The sequence below is a fragment of the Pristis pectinata genome, chromosome 8 (genome assembly GCF_009764475.1).
Source record: "Pristis pectinata isolate sPriPec2 chromosome 8, sPriPec2.1.pri, whole genome shotgun sequence".
In the NCBI taxonomy this organism is placed as follows: domain Eukaryota; kingdom Metazoa; phylum Chordata; class Chondrichthyes; order Rhinopristiformes; family Pristidae; genus Pristis; species Pristis pectinata.
Window position 1 is genome coordinate 50,455,638 of NC_067412.1, and position 23,530 is coordinate 50,479,167.

At 41.9% G+C, this 23,530-nt stretch overlaps 1 protein-coding gene across 2 annotated transcripts in view; it reads left to right on the plus strand.

The window, feature by feature from the left end:
- Window positions 1-6,469: 6,469 nt before the first annotated feature.
- Window positions 6,470-23,530, plus strand: part of LOC127573554 (sodium- and chloride-dependent neutral and basic amino acid transporter B(0+)-like) — a 66,884-nt gene continuing 49,823 nt past the window's right edge. The window contains exon 1 of one of the 2 annotated variants that reach the window (XM_052021896.1): window positions 6,470-6,547. The gene's annotated coding sequence lies outside the window, so the exon portion shown is untranslated. Of the gene's footprint in view, window positions 6,548-9,509; window positions 9,580-23,530 lie in introns of those variants that run through there. The other variant, XM_052021894.1, reaches the window with a different exon arrangement.

Genomic DNA, 23,530 nt, shown 5'->3' on the forward strand with positions numbered 1-23,530 from the left:
ACCAGTTGGCTGGGCACAATCATGATGGCCTGAATTTCTGCAGTTTATCATTTTATCATGCTATTTAATCCCACAGCTGTGCTCTTTGGCTTCACACAAAGATATTTTTGATCCCTAATTGGGATCAAAAATACCTTTGTGTGAAGGCAAAAGGCAAAGTCAATGTTTCCTTGACTTGCCTTTTCATATCTTCATATATTTTAAATACTTATTACTCTTTTTGTTACCTACTGAACTATTCTCACAGATCTTTTTATCCATCTTTTCCTTTTTCATTTCTACCCTAAACTTTATTCATGGTTTTCTATTTTGAACCTAGTATTAATTACCAACCTCCTTCACTTCCTAATTTATAGCTAATTTATGTAAATCAATTCATCAAGCCCTCAAACAGTCTGTTCTTAAATTTTGGTCCTCAATCACTGGTAATTCTACAGGTTGCTTCTATTAACCCTTTATTAACCCTTTATTCCCTCTGCAATCTGCGATGCTCGTCTTATGTTTACCATACAGCCCAGGTCCAGGTTGAGTCATTTCACTGAGCTGCCATTACGCTAGACACTTCAGATTACATTTACATTTTAGTTCAGCCCTTGACTTAGACTCCTGCAAACTGCTCAGTGAATGAATTAAACCTTGAAGATGTTATATACTGTAGAATGGCAAAATTCCAATGAAATATGAAAACTGTGTTCACTTGGTTGACAGGAACAAAAATAGTTAAAATTCTCCAGCAGTCTGAATAACAAAGCACTATGGTAAGATATACTGAATGAAACAAATGTCTCAAGTGACTAAAGTAATTCAGTGTATTGCACACAAGGCAGATAGCAAACTTGGCCTGAAACCTACTGTGTATGAAACAGATGAAAATGAGCTCAACTGAAACTTCTAGTCTGTGGCGTGATGCCAGAAACACTGTGGGCCTTGGGCATCACTGATCCCTGAGATAAACAAATTCGATTTCTTTCAAATAGTAGCAGGTGTTGTCTTCTGACTGTGGAACATAGAACAGAGAACAGTACAGCACTGGATGAGCCATTTGGCCCACGATGTTGTGCCAATTTTGATGGCAATTTACACTAAATGTCCTCATCTTGTGTATCATCCATATTCCTCCATTCCCTTCATATTCATGTGTCTATTTAAAAGCATCTTAAACTCCATCAAACTGCCTGCTTCCACTACTACCCCTGGTAACCCATTCCAGGCACCTGCCATTCTCTGTGTAAAATCTTGCCCCTCACATCACCTTTAAACTTCTCTTTTCCAACCTTAAAAGCATGTCCTCTGGTGTTTGATATTTCTAATCTGGGGAAAACATTCTGCCTATCTTCCCTCTCTTTGCCTCTCATATTCTTAAAAACCTTTATTAGGTCTCTCATCAGCCTCCGACGCTCTAGGGAGAACAATCCAAGTTTATCTAACCTCTACCCTCATACCCTCTAATCCAGGCAGCATCCTGGCAAACCTCTTCTGCACCCTCTCCACAGTCTCCACATCTTTCCTATAATGGGGCAACCAGAACTGCACACAATTCTCCAAGTGCAGTCTAACTAAAGTTTTATATAGCTGCAGCATGATTCCTTACTCTTATACTCAACACCCCTACCAATGAAGGCAAGCCTGTCATATGTCTTCTTTACTGCTTACGTGGCCACGTTCAGTGAACTATGGACCTGGACCCCATGATTCCTCTGTACCTCAATGCTATTAAGGGACCTATCATTAACTGTATGCTTTCTCCCTTCCTTTGACCTCCCAAAGCGCAACACCTCACACTTATCGGGATTAAACTCCATCTGCCACTGTAACTGATCTATATCCTGCTGTATTCTTTGATAGTCCTTTACACTGTCTACAACTCCACCAATCTTGGTGTCATCCACAAATTTACTAATCCACCCATCTACATTTTCGTCTAAGTCATTGATATATATCACAAACAAAAGAGGTCCCAGACTGATCCTTGTGGAACACTGCTGGTCACAGACCCCCAGCCAGAATAACAGCCTTCCACCCCTATTCTCTATGGGCAAGCTAGTTCCGAATCCAAACTTGCAATTCACCCAGGATCCCATGCATCTTTAGCTTCTGAATCAACCTACTTTAAAAAATGCTTCACTAAAGTCCATGTAGATGAAATCCACTGTCTTACCCTCATCAAACACCTTTGTCACCTCCTCAAAAAACTCAGTCAAATTTGTAAGACATGACCTGCCTTGCACAAAGCCATGTTGGCTATCCCTAAGCAGGCCATGTCTTTGCAAACGTGCATAAATCCTATCCCTCAGTATCCTCTCCAATAGCTTCCCTGCCACTGACAAGAGGCTCACTGGCCTATAACTAGCTGGATTATCCCTATTTCCCTTGAACAAAGGCTCAGCATTTGCTACTCTCCAGTCATCTGGGACCTCACCTGTTGCTAATGAGGACACAAAGATCTTTGTCAAAGACCCAGCATTCTCAGTTGCTTCTTTCAATATTCTGGGATCTATGCCATCAAACCTTGGGAACTTACCCACCTTAATGCTTTTCAGAAGACCCAGGACTACTTCCTCCTTAATCTCAAAATATCCCAGTTTAGCGTGTCCCACTCCGTTTTCACTATCCTCCAAATCCTTCTCCTCAGTAAATACCGATACAAAATATTCATTTAATACCTGAGCCACTTGCTCTGACTCCAAGCACAAATTCCCTTCTTTATCCTTGAGTGGACCTGCCCTCTCCTTAGTTATCCTCTTTTTCTTAATACAAATTTAAAATGCCTTGGGATTCTTCTTGATCGTGCTCGCCAAGGACATTTCACAGCCCCCTTTTGCCTTCCTAATCACCTGCTTGAGCACTTTCTTGCTATCTTTATATTCCACAAGGGCCCAGTCTGATCTTAGCTTTCTAAACCTTAAATATACTTCCTTTTCCTTCCTGACTATTTTAGGACTTCTCGGTTCCCTTACCTTACCATGCTTGTCCTTACTCCTCACCAGAACATGCCAATCCTGAACTCTGATCAGTTGATCTTTAAACAACTCCCACATGTCAGATGTGGACTTGTCTGATAGCAGCTGTTCCCAATCAACATCCGTCTTATCCCGCCATAATTTGCCCTCCCCCAGTTTAGTGTCTTCCCGCAAGATCCAACTTTATCCTTACTATAACCATCTTAAAACATAATGAGTTGTGGTCACTATTCCCAAAATGTTCACCCACTATTAGGTCTTCTCCTGGCCTGGCTCATTTCCCAAAACCAGGTCCAGTATGTTCTCTCCTGTAAGGAAAGAGTTAAATTAACCAAATGTCATTTTTGATTCCTCATTTGTATGTGCAGTAGTGTGTAACACAAAATGCTGTCAGCTCAGACAGTGGGAATGTTTTGAGAACTTATGGGAGTACTGATGCACATCCTTGAGATTAGATACTGGTGAAGGCTGTTTTCTTCTTTACAGATCTGTTGTCTCTGTTCCTAAATTAGGTGTTTAGGCCAAAGGTCGTGAGTGATAAGAAGGTACAGGCTGGATCACTAAGGAATGGAAAAGTACTGGCGTAAAAGTTATGTTAAGTTTTTGAGGGGTATAAAAGGGGCACCTTCTTTGTGCAAGCTGGTACCTTCCCCCAGGCAGGGTTGCGACCGGTGCTGAGAGACAGACAGAAGGCTGCGTGAAAGGCTATTGAACACCTAAGGTTCCCTTCGGCATTATATAGATCGGTTCACTGATTGGTTGATAAGTATTATTTTGCTTCCTTCTGTATTTTAAGTATTCTTCTTTCTTTCTGTATTTTATCCTTCATATAACTCTAATAAAGTAGTTTCTATAACCTTTAACACATGTACAGTTCCTCCTTTGTTTGCGAATACCTCTTGCTGCTGAATCAGGAAAGAACAAGGAACATATTTTAAAATATTTTTTGTTGGACTCTCTGCATATGTTTCAAGAGCCCCTTTTGGATGCACTGAGAAATCCCGTCCCATCTAAGCTTCTTGTATCAAGGAAATTCCAATCAATACTTGGGAAGTTGGCTAACATGAGGGGGCATAATTTTAAGGTGATTGGAGGAAGGTATTGGGGGAATGTCAGAGGCAGGTGTTTTTACACAAAATGGTGGGTGCATGGAACGCACTGTCGGCAGAGGTGGTGGAGGCAGATACATTAGGGACATTTAAGAGATAGGCATATGAATGATAGAAAAATGGAGGGGTATGTAGAAAGGAAGGATTAGATAGATCTTCGAGCAGGATAAGATGTCGGTATAACATTGTGGGCCGAATGGCCTGTACTGTCCTGTAGTGTTCTATGTTCCATGAAGTTAAAGTCCCCCACTATGACAACCCTGTTGTTTCTGCACCTTTCCACCATCTGTCTACATGTCTGTTCCTTCACTCTCGGTGGCTACTGGGAACCCTATAATATCATCCTGTCAGCGTAATTGCACCTCTCCTATTTCTGAGTTCCACCCAAATTGCCTCTGGGGATGAGCCCTCCAGTATGTCCTCTCTGAATACTTCTGTGATATTCTCCCTTATCAGTAATGCAACCCTTCCACCTCTCTACCACATCTAAAACAACGAAACCCAGGAACGTTGAGTTGCCAGTGCTGTCCCTCACTCAACCAGGTCTCTGTAATGGCAACAATATCATAATTCCATGTACTGATCCAGCCTCTAAGTTCATCCTCCTTACCCATAATAATCCCAGCACTGAAATAGCACATCTCAACCCATCAGTCCCACTGTGTTTATTAGCCTGTCCCTTGCTGTCCTTCCCTTCAGACTTACTTGTCAGACCATCTTTTTTGTCCACAACCTTACCACCTGTTGCCCTGCTGCTGTGGTTCCCATCCCCCCACCACTCTAGTTTAAACCCTCCCTAGTAGCGCTAGCAAACCTCCCGGTGAAGATATTGGTTTCCCTTCAGTTCAGATGCAAGCAGTCTTGTTTGTACAGGTCCCATCTACCCTGGAAGAGAGCCCAATGATCCATAAATCTGAAGCCCTCCTTCCTGCACCAGCTCCTTACCCACATATTGAACTGCACTATGTATCTATTTCTCACTTCACTGGGATTACAACCTTGGAAGTTCTGCTTTTTAACTGTCTACCTAGCTCCCTAACATCACTTTGCAGGAGCTCATCCCTACTCCTGCCTTTGTCATTAGTATTTATATGGACCAGGACCTCTGGCTGCTCTCCCTGCCCTTTCAGAATGTCCTGTACTCGCTGTGAGACATCCTTGACCCTGGCACCAGGGAGACAATAGACTATTCTGGAGTCTTGATTGTGGCCACAGAAATGCATACCTGCGCCCCTATCACTAACGCCCTGCCTGACTTCACCCTTCCCTTCTTTGTCTCAGAGCCAGGCATGGTACCACTAAACCAGCTACTGCTGCTGGCCTCTGAAAGGTCATCCCCTCAACAGTATCCAAAAGGTTATATCTGTTAGTGAAGGGAATGGTCACAGGGGAAACCTGCACTGTCTGCCTACTCCCCTTACTTCTCCTGGTGGTCATCCATCTGTCTGTTACTTCCACCTGAGGTGTGACCACCTCACTATAACCCTCATCTATGATATCCCCAGCATCCTGGATGATCCCGTGTACATCAAACTGCACCTCTGGTTCCTTTACGCGGTCTGTCAGGAGCTGCAGCTGGGTACACTTCCCACAGATGTAGACTGGGAAGTTCCTTGACATCCCATATCTTACAGGAGGAGCATTCCACTGCCCTGACTGCCATTTTGTCTACATTAATGGAAAGGTCAAAGACTAACAGGAAAATAAAAACCTTACCTGCTCTTCACCTGTGCCTCCTTGCCGAAGCCTCATGAGCCAAAGCCTCAGAAATCCCACTCCTGCACTGGACCACTCTCACAATGGCCACTCCACTCCACTACCTTCCTTTATTTGGTTGAGATGCCACACACTTAGCCAATCAGAAACAATTTTTAAAAAGCTGCTGGCTCCTCCCCTCTGCTGCAACCGGAGAAGCTAACTGGAAGAGCCATTATCTGCTGTGGAACAGAATCATTCTGGTTGGAGTAGGAGGATATTGAAAGGCACTTGGGTGTAAGTGCACTGCTCTACAATCTCAGATAAGTGGATAAGTTGTTCATCATTTTCCAAACATGGATACAAGAGCATTGGCTTTTTGTAAGTTCTCAGAGAATGACCATCAAACAGTCCCTTTGGAAGACAGAGTGAGTATTTTATCACAACATACTTCTTTTCCTTTAGTATACTCAAGGAAAACCCTAGAGTTGCAATGGTTCTCTGTGGAACTCCAAGTTCAAATTAGTAGCCACTTGCTGCTAAATGCTCAGTGTTCCTGCACTGGTTGAAAATTGTGCATTCTGTATGACTTCTAGTTTATCAACCTCTAATCAGAGCTTTGCTCTCCTGCCCAACAGACTATTGTTGTGGGTGAAAGTGACGAAAATGTGGAACGTGGTAACTGGTCCTCGAAGGCTGACTATCTGCTCTCAATAATCGGTTGTGCTGTGGGTCTGGGCAATGTCTGGAGATTCCCTTACCTGGTGTACAGGAATGGAGGAGGTACTGTAGAGAATCCATAGTGCTTGGGAGAGTGGGCAAAAATAAAGTGAACTTTATTGATGTAGAAGGAATGTTAAATTTGGTAGAAAATTGTTTATATAGTAAATAATAGTGTTGATAGAAGGTATGATGAATCCAAATTTGCATTTTTAAGTTATTTGAAAATAATTTTCAATAGGATGTGAAATAGCAGCAATGGGATCTCTAACGTCTACCTGAGATGTTACCAACGCAACCAAAAGGTGGAACTCTGCTCACTCCCAACAATGCGGTGCCCTTTATCCAACATTATCATCATTTCACCTCCCATTGAAAAGTTTGCTAATTTTACTTAAAATGAAACACTCTAAATCGATTTTACTTTTAAAAAAAAAGGAAGTGAACAGGATTGGCACCTCTATAGAACTGATGATTTATTCCATTTGTAAAGTGTTATTGTTGAAAATGCATGAACTGAACCCTTCGGACATACTTATATCATTGGATCTCAGATCTTTGGTATTGGCCTCCTCAGCCTACCTTCTTAGATCAGTAGATGATGTTGTCCAGAAAGTTCTTCAGAAGTCGAGAATGAGGCACTAAACTTATGGTTACAGCCGTTTTATTAGATGTTCATCACAGTACAGGTCAGACAGGGTCAGCCTGTACCAGCAAGCAAGGCAAGTAAAGAAGTAACAAAGAGCTTGACCACATGCTCTTCCTTTATACTATACTACGAACCAGTCTGAACCAATTAGATAAGGATAAGATAAGATATTTCTTTATTAGTCACATGTACATTGAAACACACAGTGAAATGTGTCTTTTTGCGTTACTGAGAATGTGCTGGGGGCAGCCAGTAGGTGTCGCCATTCTTCCAGTGCCAACATAGCATGCCCACAGCTGCTAACCTGTATGTCTTTGGAATGTGGGAGGAAGCCGGAGAACCCGGAGGAAACCCATGCAGACACCTGGGGAGAATGTACAAACTCCTTACAGACAGTGGTGGGAATTGAACCTCGGTCACTGGTGCTAACATCATGCTAACTGCTACACTACCATGCCATGTGAACAGGTACTGCCTGAGTCACACTTCAGCTTTGCAGAAAAAGAATCTATGTAAGTATAGAACCAAATACACTTCAGGTTACTAAAAGTTTACAGACAATCAAGTGATTATACAAACATATAAGCAAGTGTAAAGAAAGCTAAAACTACAAGGAAAAACACAATAAAAGCAACAATCTGGACTCTAATCCAACAACCTCTAGGGTCAAGGTTTGCAGATTAAGATCAAAAATGTTTTCATCAACTGCTCCTCACAATCCCATGTTACTGGATTGATGGAAGCCAAGGACAAAAATATGATTGTCTTGGGGAGGGTGCGAAAGAAATTGGCAAGATGTTGCCGGGACTGGAAAGTTGTAGTTGTGGATAATAATTGGATAAACATGAGTTATTTCCTTTGGAGCAGAAGATCATCTTAATTTTAATTGAAGTGTATAAAATTCTGAAGATTCTAGACAGAGTAATATTTCCCTAGGCAGACAGGGTCAAAAACCCTGGGGTTTTGATTTAAAGTAATTGGTGGAAGGATCACAGGGGATATGAAAAAAATATATTTTCACCAAATGGTAGGGACCCGGACCTTACAGCCTGAAGGGGTGGTAGAGGCATAAACCATCACCACACTTAAAAAGTACTTGAGTGTGTACTTGAAAAAACTGAGATCTGCAGGACTAGAAACCTAATGCGAGAAGTGGGATTTGGCTGGGGGTCTCTTCTTTGACCAACATAAAATCAAAGAGCTGAATAGCCTCCTTCTATGCTGTAAGTTCTCTATTGTCCTATGTCAAAACACAATTGCTCAAAACAAATAATAGGACAAAACGTAATCATGTCTAGCTGGTAGCTCTATAAAGAACCACTTTATGTCCTTCTTATTGGTCAGTTTGTCCCTGGCTGCAACACCTGTGCATAGCAATGCAGAAGTCAGCGTTGAGTCCAAGGGTGGAATACAAATATATTGACCTGAGGGACCAGATACGCTTCATGTTTCACACACCGACTTTCCCCAGTCATGGCTAGAATAAGAAGCCTGAACTCATTTGAATAAGATCATCAGCTTTGATTAAAAAGATGAATTATTAGATTATTTTTCTTTATTTTGTTTTAACTAATTTCTTGCAGTTTAAGCTATTTTAACTAAATGTATTATTCTTTATTTTTAATTACCTAAAACCATATTTAATTCGCTCTGATTATCAGAGATGTTCCAGAAAGTTGAAAAAGGTTTTTGACACAGCAAGATTCATCAAGGTCTTCCAGGGACAGGACCTAAGGATCTGCCACCAGAGATTTAGTCACTGCTCCCAACTCGCTCTGATTGGTGGCATAGTCATTGGAACCGAGCACCAAGGTTGATCAGAATCAAGGAGCTACTGATTGGTACACGCAGTAAAGGATAAAGTGTTGATGGTGAACATTGGCAGTGGGTTGGATCAGATGCAAGCCAGTTAATTTAAATTCAATTAGAGGGTGAATTTTATATGGTGGAAATTGCTCAACCAACTTCATTCAATTACTGAACATTCAGAACTGAAGCTGAGACCTCCCATTTGTTAATCATGGGAATCATGACATATTAAATGAAAGAGGACAGAGTTGATTTTTTTGCTTTTGGGATAGTTGTGATAAAAATGTTTCTGGTTTAATGAAAAAATTATAGAGATGGATATTTGGATAAACATTTTGATAGATAAATAGATGAAAGATAGCTAGATATAGAAAACAATACTTTCTTTGAGATTTCAGGTATAACTTTAATGCAAACCCAAATGACAAATAGGGAAGTTCAAGTTGAACACTTGTTTTAGCCTTTGTTGATTTTACCCCAGTGATGTCCTTACTATATTTTCCAGGTGCCTTTCTTATTCCCTACACACTCATGTTGGCATTTGTTGGCATGCCGATGTTCTTCTTAGAATCTTCCTTTGGGCAGTTTGCCAGCCTTGGACCTGTTACAGTGTGGAAAGCTGTGCCAATGCTATAAGGTTAATCTTTATTTAGCATTACAAACTCAGTATTAGTGTTTAAATTGTATTATTATACAGGTCATATTTACCTTATGGTTGGTAGGTGAGTCCTGACAGGTTGAATTATTGTTGATTTTTACATAGACAAATGCGCAACAAGAGACATACTTTCTTTCTGTGTTCTGAATTTTGATGATACCTAGAAAACTCTCAAGCTGATATGTAATTGTCCAGATGGTAACATGGTTCACATTTTTTAAGACTTGTTTTGTTCTTAAACCAATATTACTTTATCCATTAAATGTCCAAATATATGTAATACAGAGCAATCATATGTTGTCATCTTCAGTATGAACCATGATATTTTATTCGCATTTCATCAACATGTCATCAACTTTCCTTTACGTACAGTTCTTGAGCAAACAGTTCAAAAGGTTTTACAGGCGTTCCAACCACTTCCCTCATAGAGTGTTTGCGGTGGCTTGACTGAGCTTTACCCTGTCCCTCAGCATGAGATTATGTCCCTGAAATTTGTGGGCCTGAATACTTCTGATATTTCCTTATGTATCATGATCAAGTTTTCATAACATGCATGGGAAATGTCCTTTAAAATTTTACTCTGTTAGTGTGCACAGAAAGAATGACTGAGCATTTCAAGATGTGAGTTGATGACTGTCATGGAAATTCTATCTAATCTACAATAAAAACAATTACTCCGAGTCTCGTTCCAAGGCTTTATTTATGCATGGCACCGTGGAGAGCGGGCGGTGATCTCCGCCGTGGTTATGAAGTCACTCAGACCCTTTGGGTCCGTGCTAACTACGCTGCTAGTCAGATCCAAGGTCCGGCCAAAGAACCATCTGCAGAAGCGGGTCATTATCGAACGGAATGCCTCTATCTCCTCCTCACTCATACACACACACACACACACACACACACACACACACACACACACACACACACACACACACACACACACAGACACACTACTTCTGTCAGCGTATTCATAGACCATCCGTAAAAAGGTATTCATAGCCAGGCACTGTGGAACAACTATGGCTAGCACAAGGCCCAACACCTTAACAATTTCTTGGGTTGGTCTCATGCTGGCTATTCATCTAATTCGTGGTGTGGTTTGCACCGTGTAGCATGTATCCAATCAGGCTTTTCCTTTCCTATGACAACAGTTCAAGTTGTTAGCAGTACTCAGTGGGAGCCTTTCCACGTGAAAATGGCCATTTGCGCCCGGGCTGCTTTTTACCTTGTTTCGAGTTTCACGTCAAGCAGGACCAGGGCGTGGATCACCCTATCGACTGCTCTGGGTTCCCATCTTAGTTTCTGTAACACCAAATTATTATACAACAGTAAATCACCCGTGGCTTAACTCTATCTCATATACAATGAGCACTCACCTGTGTTGTCTCTTTGCGACACTCAGAGTTAGGTCTTGGTTCTTTTACTTATCTCTACTCTACTCTTGGCACCTATTTTACTCTTCCCAGTCCTCACTCTGCCTCAGCCTTCAGGCGTCTCGGCTTTCTTGGATTGGGTCACCAGCTGGGTTACTCAGGCTGCTGTAAGCTTTCCCTTTCTCCAAGTGAAATGCTCAGGACTGTCCCCCTTTCAGCTAGAAGACTCTCAGGTTTTACTTTCCTTATTTCTATATTTAGTTCAGATCCTGTTTTAACTAAGGATCCTGTCACCTACACCAATTCTGTTGAGGAAATTCTATCTCATCTACAATAAAGATGATTACTCCAAGTCTTGTTGTCTTGTTCTAAGGCTGCACTTATGCATGGTACCGTGGAGAGCAGGCGGCGGTCTCCACCGTCACCCAGACTCTAACATACAACTGGTTACAAGCTTATTTTATACATTGAGATAATAGCTAATCATGTGACTGTTTCAGTTACAGTTGCAACATACTTAATCATGAGTCAATGTGTTACAAAGATCAGAACAGAACTAACCAGTTCACCTTCTCAGCACACCCAAGGCCAAACACACATCCTGTTTATACGAAGAGTCTGGTTTCAGCAGTTTCTGCAGAACTGCTGGCTGTAGGCCCAGTTTCCTTATACAATGTCAAATATCCCATCAGTCAAAGAAGGCTATTTTATTCTTCCACAATGACACAGAAAGAGTGTGGAGTATAGCTCATGTCTGACCAACTTCATTGCTGAGCTCATTAACATGGTGGATACAAGAGTGTCATGGGTGTTGTTTATAGAAACTTCCAGAAGGTATTTGAGAAAGTTTTTCAGAAGAGATTCTTAATAAAAATAAAATTACATTGGAGGTGACCTTGTAATATAAGTTACTTGCAACAAGCTGCTAATGACCTTTTTGACATACGTAGTTCAGTTTAATTGATGAGACCAGAGATATTGTTGATGGTATATGACATTTGAAGTCACATTTACTACGTGTTTCACTTTGAATTTCTTCTAACCAGGTGCGCATGCCTTTACTCCTGGCAAGGATTCCAGAGTAATCTTCCAACAAACAATGTGCTGGAGGAACTCAGTGGATCATGCAGTATCTCTGGGAGGAAAGAAACTGTGGACGTTTCAGGTCAAAACTGTGAAACACCACTAGTGACCGGTAGCCAACCAGAACAGGATCCCTTTATTCCCACCCTTTACTTTCTGCTGCCCAGCCAATGCTCCACCCATTCTAATATCCTACCTGAAATCCCATGACTTCTCATCTTATTAATCAGCCTCTTGTACGGCACCTTGTCGAAGGCCTTTTGAAAGTCTAAATACACAACATCCACAGTCTCTTCATTATCCCCCCTACCTGAGATTTCCTCAAAAAACTCCAATAGGTTGGTCAAGCAGGATCTTCCCTTCACAAAACCATGCTGGCTTGGACCTATCTTGCCTTGTACCCCCAGGTATTCCATAACATCATCCTTGAGGATCGATTCCAATAACTTTCCCACCACTGATATCAGATGAATAGGTCTGTATTTTCTTTTATGCTGCTTCCCACCCTTCTCATACAGCAGGACTACATTTGTGACCCTCCAGTCCTCTGGAACCATGCTGGAGTCTATCAATTCCTGAAAAATTATCACCAATGCCTCCGCAATCTCTGAAGCCACCTCTTTTAGAACCCGGGGGTCCACCTCATCCACTCCGGGAGACTTATCTGCCTTTAGTCCATTTAGCTTCCCGAGCACTTTCTCTCTAGTAATCTTAACTGAATTCAGTTCGATCCCCTGAGATCCCTGACTATCAGGTATATTGCTGGTGTCCTCCACGGTGAAGACCGATGCAAAATACTCATTTAGTTCCTCTTCCATCTCTCTGTTATCCATTATAATCTCTCCCGCACCGTTTTCAATTGGTCCTATATCAACCTGTGTCTCTCTTTTACTCTTCATATATTTAATAAAACTCTTGGTATCTTTTTGAATGTTATCTGCCAAATTCCTTTCATAATTCATCTTTTCTTTCCTAATGACCTTCTTAGTTTCTTTCTGTAAGTTTTTAAAAGTTTCCTAGTCTTCTGTTTTCCCTCTAATTTTTGCTTCCTTGTATGCCCTCCCTTTTGCTGTTATTTTAGCCTTCACCTCTCTCGTTATCCACATTTGTGCCATTTTTCCAATCATAACCTTTTTTGTTAGAATATATCTATCCTGCATTTTCCTTATTTCTTGTAGAAATTCCATCCATTTCTGCTCTGCCGTCCCTCTAACTAGCTTACTTTTCCAATCAATTTGGGCCAGTTCCTCTCTCATGTCACTGTAATTTCCTTTGTTCCACTGAAATATTGACACATCTGATATCAGCTTCTCCTTTTCAAATTTGAAACTGAACTCAGAATTATTGTGATTGCTAGTTCCTAATGGTTCCTTTACCTTTAGTTCCCTAATCACCTCTGGTTTGTCACATAGCACCCAATCCAAAACAACTGATTCCCTGGTGGGCTGATCAACAAGTTGCTCCAAAAAGCCATCCTGTAGACACTCCACAAACTCGCTCTCCTGAGATCCACTGCCTTCCTGGCTTTCCCAATCCACCTTCATGTTAAAATCCCCCATAATTATCTTGACATTGTCTCTCTGATACGCTTTTTCTATTTCTAGCTGTAATTTATAGTCCACATGACAGCTGCTGTTAGGGGGCCTATATATCACTGCTATTATTGTCCTTTTACCCTTGCCATTTCTTAGCTCCACTCATAAAGATTCCACTTCTTCTGACCCTATGTCCCTTCTCTCTATTGATTTTATATCATTGCTAACCATCTGGGCCTCACCACCCCATCTGCCTACTTGCCTATCTTTCCTATAAACTGTGTACCCCTGGACATTCAGTTCCCAATCATATCCGTCATTAAGCCATGACTCAGTGATTGCCACAATGTCATATTTTTTAATCTGTAGCTGTGCCACTAGGTCATCCACCTTATTTCAAATGCTACGTGCGTTTAAATATAGTACATTTAGACCAGTATCTGCTGCTGATTTTGCTGTATATCTATTGTTCGGCAAATTATCCTGTCTTTTCACCCGCCTGTCCTTCTTACCATCTTCACTACACACTGTCTTGGACTTGTTCCTATATACCTCTTCCTCTATCCTAACATCCTGGTTTCCTTCCCACTGCCAAATTAGTTTAAACCCTCCCCAACAGCTATATTAAACATTCCTGCCAGGATATTGGACCCCCTGGAGTTCAGGTGTAACCCATCCTTTGTGAATAGGTCATACCTCTCCCAAAACAGGTCCCAATGATCCAAGAACCTGAAGCCCTGCCCCCTGCACCAGTCTCTCAGCCATGCATTCATCTGCCATATCTTTCTATTCTTACTGTCATTAGCACATGGCACAGGTAGTAATCCTGCTTCTCAACCTTCTCCCTAGCTCCTTGTAATCTTCCTTCAGGACCTCCTCTCTTTTTCTACTTATGTCATTGGTACCAACATGTACCAATACTTCTGGCTGATCACCATCTCCCCTCAGAATATTCTGGACCCGGTCCGAGACATCCCGTACCCTGGCACCAGGGAGGCAACACACCATCCGGGTATTGTTGTCGGGTTCGCAGAATCTCTTATCTGTTCCTCTCACTATAGAATCCCCAATAACCACTACATTTCTCCTTTCCTGCTGGACCATGGCACCAGGTACGGTGCCAATCTCCTCTTTGCCGTGGTCTTCCTCTGTCAGGTCATCCTCTCCAACAGAATCTAAAATGAGATACCAATTTTTGAGGGGGACAACCACAGAGGTACTTTCTACATAATCTTTGTAGCTTCTGTCTATCTCCTCCTCACTCTCTCTAATCAGCCAAAGGTCATTGAGCTGCTGCTCCAGAATCTCAACACATTCCTTGAGGAGCCATATCTCAATGTGCTTTGCGCAGATGTAGTCCTTAGGGAGGCTGGTAGTCTCCCAGGGTCCCCACATCTGGCACTCCAAACATAATACTAATCCCAGATGCATACTGCTATGGCACTGTCTAATGCAACTACAATAAATAAACTAGTAACGTACCCCTGGCTCAATAAATCGCGCCTCTTACCCCGTTCTTGCCCAAGCTCATTGAGCCAAAGCCCAACCACTCTGCTGCCCGCTCCGACGCTGCCCGCTGGATATGGCAGTCTTCTTTTTAAACTGCCCGCGCTACCGAGTGACGTCACGCACCTGTGCAGTCACTCCCCGCTATCCTTGAATGCTAAGGTCAAAAAAAATTATGCTTCGTTAGTCTTCGGCTCTCTCCGCTCCTTCGCCTCTTGCTGCTGATCAGAAACTCCGAAGGTACTCCTGCAACAAGGTGGAAAAGTTGCCCCTCAGGTTCCTATTAAATCTCTGTCCTCTCACCTTAAACGTCTAACCTCTAGTTCTTGATTCCCCAACCCTGCGAAAAAGACTGTGTGCTTACACCCTATCGATGTCCCTTATAATTTTATACACCTCTAGAAGACCATCCTCACCATATTCTAGCTGCATCTCTGCCTGTTACGGTAACTGTAACATCTCTGACCATAAGGCTTTGCAGAGAATTGCGAGTACAGCTGGAAAGATCATTGGAGTGCCTCTTCCCTCCATCCTGGATATCTACAACACATGATGCACATGCAAGATCTGCAGAATCATAGATGACCCTTCTCATCCATCCCACAACCTATTTGTCCCACTGCCATCTGGCAAGCGGTACCGGAGCATCCGGGCCAGTACTACTAGACTGTACAACAGTTTTATCCCCCAGGCTGTTAAGCTCCTGAATACCCTGGAGGCAGTTTCAGACAAATGTCTCATCAAAAGCCCTGGTTTGCACAACTGTGTACAAGAATTTTGGCTGCTGCTGAACATGTTTATACATTTAGTGCAACACACTGAGTTCTGTATTTTCTTCGTCCAACTCGGTTTTGCACTAACCCTGCCCTAGTTTTTGTATTCTGTATATACCGTTTTTTGCACTATTTGTACTTGCACAATTTTTTTGTCTGTGTTTTTTGTATGTCTTCTGTGCTATGTACGTCCTCTGTTGTGTGAGTCTGGGGGAAACGACATTTCGTTCCTCCATGTGTTTTTATAGCATATGGGTGAATGACAATAAAGTATAACTTGAACTTGAACTTGATTCTCCTGTGCCCCAGTGAAAAAAGTCTCAGCCTACTCAACCTCTCTCCATAACTCAGTCCCTTGATTCCTGGCAACATCCCCTTAAATCTCCTCTGCACTCTTTCCAGCTTAATGGCATTTTTCCTATAGGAGGGTGACAAAAAAGCATTTAAAAATGAACAGCTATTATTGCATTTGTCACAATAAGGAGATATATCTGAATAGAAAAGCGATAACTTGTCTTTGGACGAGTGGACTCTATGGACCACTTTAAATTGAAGGAGAATGACGTGCACATAATGATTCATATGTTTTGGTCATGTCCGAGTCTGGAAAAATACTGGATAGAGGTATTTCAAACTTTTTCCGTACTTTTTAAAATAAATTTTAAGCCAAATCCTTTAACTGTATTATTCGGGATTGTTGGAGAAAAAGATATAATTCTGGAGACTTCCGACTTACACATATTGGCCTTCATTTCTCTTATAGCCAGGAGGGCTGTGTTGCTTGAATGGAAGGAAACTACTCCCCCTACTCATGCTCTATGGTTACGGGATGTTATGTCATATCTAAATTTAGAGAAGATCCATTGCTCTATTTCTGGATCTATTCTGAACTTTCAAATATTATGGGGACCTTTTATGAACTACTTTCAAAACCACTGATTTGATGCTTAATGTACAGATATTGGCCAATACTATTATGTCTTTAAGATGTTACTAAACAGCTTCGGTTTTGGTAGTGGGGTTAGATTTTTTTATAATAAAATGATTCCAAATTATCAATATCAATTGATATCTTTTTTGTTTATTAATATGAAGCATTGTGATCTCTAGTGTGATTCAATACAATCTATATTGTAACATTTTGGTTTTTTTCCCTTTGTTTCATGCACTTTGTACTTCTTATTTGAAATTAATAAAAATATTGAAAAAGAAAAATGAAAACCTAAAGGAAGAAAAACAAATATAATAGTCTAGTCTTGGTGCTTCATCCTAGCACATTCATAGATTTGGACTCACGATCTGCTCCCCCTGACCCAGGTCCTGCACCTTTTCCTCTGATTTGGCACAATGTCATTGTGACCTGGTATGATCTGGGCTGCAGTCAGTGTTGAGTGACCATTGCCTTCTGCCGTGTCCAGTGTTGGTCTCATGTAGACTTCATCCTCATTTTGCTTCCAGCTCATAGTGGTGGCAGCTCTTTGGCACCTCTGCATTTGGCTGTCTCCAGTTGTTTTCCTTCCTCTTTTTTGCACTTTGGTTTCCTGTCCATGGAAGCAATGGCATATTCATCTTTGAGTTGTGTACCTGAAGTAATCGCTTGTGTTTGAAGCAATTTTCTGACCTGTCAGGTTATACCTTTATCAATCTCATCTTCTGTACTCTACTATTTCCAAGTATAGCTTTGTCATCTATAGGCTTTGACAATAAGATCTACATATATCTCCACTGATGTTTTAGATTCGTTACTACTGTGGCTACAAGAACAGGTATTCTGCAGTGACTGATTCACTCTCTGCCATCAGGATGATGTGTGACTTCGAGGGAACTTGCAGGTGGAAGTGTTCCAATGTCCCTACTGTGCTTGTCCTCTGGATATTTCAATCATTGTGTTTGGGAGAGGCTGTTAAAGAAGCCTTGGTAAGATGGTACACAAATCTTTTCAAGAATACACCTTGCAGTCAGGATGCAGCAATTGTTTTGTCCTGGATGGTGTTGAGCTTCGTGCGTTTCATTAGAACAGCAAGTGGAGAGTATTCCATCACCCTTGCAGATGGAAGTTTCTTTTGAGAATCAGGAAGTGTGCTACACACCTCAGAGTACCCAGCTGCTATCTTCTATTGTGGCTGGATTCCAATTAAATATTTGTTTAAATGGTGACGTGCAGCATGTTGATGGTGGGGAATGTATTTGTAACAATGCTGTTGAATGCAGAGGAAGGTGATGGGATTCTCTTTTGAGGGAGATACTCATTGTGACATAAATGTTACAACGACATGAATGTTAGTTGTCACTTCTCAGCCCAAGCCTGACTAGTGACCCTGTCTTGCTGCAAGCAGACTTGGACAGCATGTTAGTCAGTCATTTGTGAATTGTAATGTGCATTATGTGTGTGTGTGTGTGTGTGTGTGTGTGTGTGTGTGTGTGTGTGTGTGTGTGTGTGTGTGTGTGTGTGTGTGTGTGTGTGAGTGTGTGCGCTTAAGGTACTTCTGAGAACTGTTTTGCATCGCATCGTATGACTCTTGATACATTGTTGTACCCAGACACTGCAGTCAGTTGAAAGATAATTCTTTCAATATAGGATGTTCTGTTATAATTCTACTTCTGTCTTTTTGGTTATGCCAGTAGCAGCTCAAAAGAAACCCACACCATTGCACTGGCATTGAGAATAGGATGTTGCTGCTTGAAAGACTGACAAGACAATGTTCTAGTTTGAGGAAAATTGGAACACAGTTCTGAGTTAAGCAGTGACAAAGGCAAGCTGTGGATGCATTGGATACATTGGGGAGTCCAAGACGTACAAGTGGATCCAAGGGATTAAGAAAGTCATCGCCAATCAGATAAAGTCTGTTTTGAGGCTAGTGATCCACCCAGACCAAACCTGTGCTGTACCTGGCAGGAAAATCTCTGACAGCCTTGTGTTGCTCAAGGATACCATTTCTCATGTGTGGGACAGGAGACCAGACACTTGCCTGGTCAACTTAGACTAGAAGAAGGCCTTTTACAGGATATTGCACCTGTACAAGATGGATCTGCTCTCTAAAATGGGGAGGGAATCAGGAATTAGATCTATCTGCTCTACACAGACATCTGCAGTGCAGGCCAAATCAAAGGATGAAAAATGGATAGCTTCCCCATGAAGTCTGGAATCAGGCAAGGTTGCCCACTCTCCCCTTTTGTGTTTGTGCGTTGCATAGAAACCTTTTACTGAATCCAACAGGAAGGATTTGGGCATAAGAGGTGTAATGATCCCAGGCAGTGGGCACACTGATCAAAGCCTCCCTCTGCATGGACATTTTCAGTGTCTTCTGCTCAGGTCCAAGTTCAGTCCATAGATCTATCAGGATCTACAACCAGTTTGAGTTGGTCTTGGGGGCCAGAGTCAACCATAGGAAGAGCCAGGCCATGCTCTTTGGCAGCTGGCCCAACCCATCCTCTGTTTCCTTCATTGCCAAGTCTGACTATCAGAAGACACAGGGAATCTGGTTTGGAGGTGTGGAGGTGTTTAACAACTATTGGCTGGAGTGATTAGACAGGGTATAACAAAAATTGTGAATGTGGGAGTGGGCCTCCCTCTCGATAGCAGGCAAGAACTTGGTTATTAGCTGAGAGGTGACCTCAGTCTTGCTGTATGTGGTGCAAGTGTGGCCTAGACCCTGCTCCTTCACTGTGGCAGTCATCTGAGCCATCTGTTTCATTTGGGATCCAAGGTGCAGCACATCCAATGGATTGTGATGCGTAAATCCCTCAGGAAGCAGGGAATGGGGAAGAAATGTACCCAACATTTCCCTCGTCCTGATGGTCACCTTTATGTGAGGCTGCATCAAGCTGTGAGTAGAACTGAAGTTTGCAAGCACCGAGTGTCACTATGTGCAGAGGTTCCACCTGTCCTCAATGTTGCAAAGGATGGGCCTGGCCTCATTGCACACAATGTTCCATTCAGGTGGACATTGCTTTACCACCTATCCTTCTTGGAAAAGTTCTTTCAGGAAAACATCTTTGACTAGAAGTCCATCAGGCAGTGGTCAGCACGGAACATGCTGTAGGCTGTGCGGGTGAAGGACATGATGGATCGTGTGGGATGGTTTCCCAAGCAGACTGTCCAAACAATATGGCAGAATGCCTCATCGCCAGAGCTCACAGACATGAACCAAGACTTTGTTTTGGTGGCAATGAGAAGGGCTTTCCTTATCAGATCCTTCTGGAACAGTCAGCATCTCACTCGCAATGCATGGTGGCTTCGATACACCTGCAATGAGGATGAGATGATCATCCACTGCTTTGCAGATAGTAGGTGTGCAAAGAAGGTCTTATGAATGATGCAAGGGTCCTTGTGGAAGTTCATCCCAAGCAACTGCATAACAGAGGACTCTGTGCTCTATGGGCTGTTCTCAGGGATGTATACTGAGACAAACATCAACTGATGCTGGAAGATCATCAACTCGGTAAAAGATGCACTCTGGTCTGTCCAAAACTTGTTGGTCTTCCAGTGCAAGGAGGTATCCTTAAGTAAAATTTGCTGTCTTGTACATTCTAAGGTGCAGGAGTACTGTATATGCTAAGGGACAGACTAAAGCTGATTTCAGACACTGCAAAGCTCTATGGGGACAGACAACAGTCAAGGGTCCTGGACACTGAGGAGCAGACCCTCAAGTACTTCACGGATGCATTGTTTAAAGTGGAACTGAGTGACATTGATGTATTGCAACAGAATGTGTGTAAATTGATGGTACAATAAACTTAGAGAAAGACATGTACCAACTGTATTGATTGTATATACAGTATTATGAACAAAGTATATTTTTGAGAAGAAAAATGAAATAGCCCACTCTACCACATCTTCTTTGGCAGAAAGGCTTTGGTTGGATGGTAGAGGAAAGAACAAATAGCTCTTATGTTCTTTCGACAACCTTTGGTGCACTAGTTATAATTTTAAATATGGCTGTCATGGTGGACTGCCATGGAATAAAGGATTCAGGACTTCAAACAGGAGTATGGGCATTAACTTGCATAGTCTATGGACTCTGACAGCTTAGTAAATGTGTGTTGGGTGTGTAGAATCTCTTGAACACAAGAAAAATAGAAGTTGAAGGCCATGAGGCCTGTTCCACTAATTAATATGATCATGGCTGATCTATGCTGGCCTTAACTCATCTTCTGTGCCTTTTTTCTATGCCCCTCTTTCCTCGATCTATCAAATATTTATCCAGTTTCCACCACCCGCCAGGGTAGAGAATTCCTCTGTGAGAGGAAATTTCTGCAAACCTCAGTTTTAAATGACTAGCCCCTTTTCCTGAAGTTATATCCCCTTGTTTGAGACTGTCCCACTAGTGAAAACATCCCAACATCTACCATGTCAAGATCCCTAAGGATCTTATATATTTGAAAAAGTTATCCTTCATTATTATGAACTCCAAGCAATACAGACCCAAACTATTCAGTCTCTCTTGATAGAACAACCTTCTCATCCCAGGAATCAGCCTGGTGAGTCTTGTTTGTGCTGCATCCAATGTTACTAGGTAAGTTTTAGGTAAGGGAACCAAAACTATATGTGGTATTCCAGATGAATTCTTACCAACACCCTGTACAATTGCAACAAACCCTCCATATTTTTAAACTCCAATCCCTTTGCAATGAAGGCCAAAACACTGTCTGCATTTTTAACTACTTGTTGGACCTGCCTGCTGGCTTTTTGTGATTCCTGTACTAGAACACCAAGATCCCTCTGCACTTCACTCACATGCAGTCTCTCTGGACAATAATCTGCCTTTTTACTTCTTTTACTGAAGTGCATGACCTCACACTTCCCCACATTAAGCTCCATTTGCCAGTCTTTTGCCCACTCATTCAATCTATCTATATCCTATTGCAGAGTCAGTTTCCTTATCACAACATGCCCTTCTACCTATTTTGGTTCCATTGGCAAATTTGGGAAACTTACATACTGTTCCTTTTTCCAAGTCATTAGTGTAAATCGTGAACAACTGCTGGCAAAGAACTGATCCCTGCAGTACTCCACTATTTACCTCCTTCCAGTCCAAAAAGAACCCATTTAATCCAACTCCCTGCTTTCCATAAAATAGCCAGTTTTCAATCCATGCTAACACACTTCTTCTGATACCACGGGCTTTTAATTTATGTACCAGCCTCCTATGTGATATTTTGTCAAATGTCTTTTGGAAATCCATTACATCTACAGGTTCTGCTCTACCAAATCTCCTGTTACATCCTCAGAGAATTCAAGCAAATTTGTTAAATATGATTTACCTTTCATAAAATCATGTTGACTAGGTTTAGTTACATTCACCTGTCCTGAATGATTAGCTATCTCCTCTTTGATTATTGACTCTGGTATCTTGGCAATAATAGCTGTTAAACTAACTGTCCTGCCTTCTGCCTTTCTTGAACAAGGGAGTCACACTGGCTGATTTCCAATTTTCTGGTACACTCCCAGAGGTTATTGAGTTATGAATATTTTCCACCAATGGGTCCACTATCTCTGCAGTCACTTCTTTTAAAACCTTAGCATGCTGTCCATCCGGTCCTGGCAACATGTCTGCTTTTAGACCTCTGTGTTTCACCAATACTTTATCCCTTGTAATTTGGAGTTTTGTTAGTTCTACCATGTTATTTGAAATTAGCCAGTCTGATATCTTAAGGGCAATGACAATGTCTTCCATGGTGAAGACTGATGCAAATGTTCAACAAATCTGACATATCTTTGCTTGTTGTTATTAATTCGCCAGCCTCTTCAGGTTCTAGTATTGGGAAAAGTTGACTTGCATTATTTGTATATTAATATGCTTGTGGTCAATAGCATCTTGTACACTGGGGAAGCCTGCTGTTGAAATAAAACTGCATGCCTTTCTAGCTGCTGGTCTCTGGAAAGAGAGAATGAAGTCAGCTTTGAACAGATTACCTTATTTGTGAAAAAGTGAAAAGGCATACCTAAAGATGTGCAAGATGGTGTAGTTATCTTCAATGATCTCTAAATCCTGCCACAATCACATCGACAGCCATTGCCAATGCATCATTTCCCTTCTTGTAGTTGGCAGAGTTCAATGAAGGTATCATTCATGGAATGCAGACCTTGCATACAAAGTCTCTTGCTGTGGTTCAGGGAAGAAAATTACTCCATGAACCCCCCAGGGCTGATATGACCTCCTACTTGGAGTCTTTCTATCTGTCCTTCCTCTTTCAGCTGTAATTCCTCTGTTCATTTTGCCAGTGATGCTCCCTTGCAGGGAGTATACCCATAGCCAACAGTAAGCCGTTCTTATAAAAATTGTAAGTCATCAAGTTCTCTTCTGCACCTGGCATGCTAATCTCTCTAAAAGTCCTTAAACCTGAACCAATCCTAGAAGCACACAATACTTGTGGAATCACAACAGCAACCAGAAGAAAATCAGCAGGTACTGTGTAAATAGTTCGTGATCCCTTCAAAAATCCCTTCAGCAGTAATACATGGAAGGGGTTAACCAGAGTATTGCATTCCAAAGCAGCAGCATAGGGTCAAATGAGACATCATGATCTGCCTATTCTGCATTACTCTTGGTGACTATAAAATGTATGTAGTTAACTCCCTCCCGTTTATGGTATGCGCTGTTACTCATGCTAAATCACAAATTATGTGCATGTATTCCACTCATCTACTTATGTAACAGCA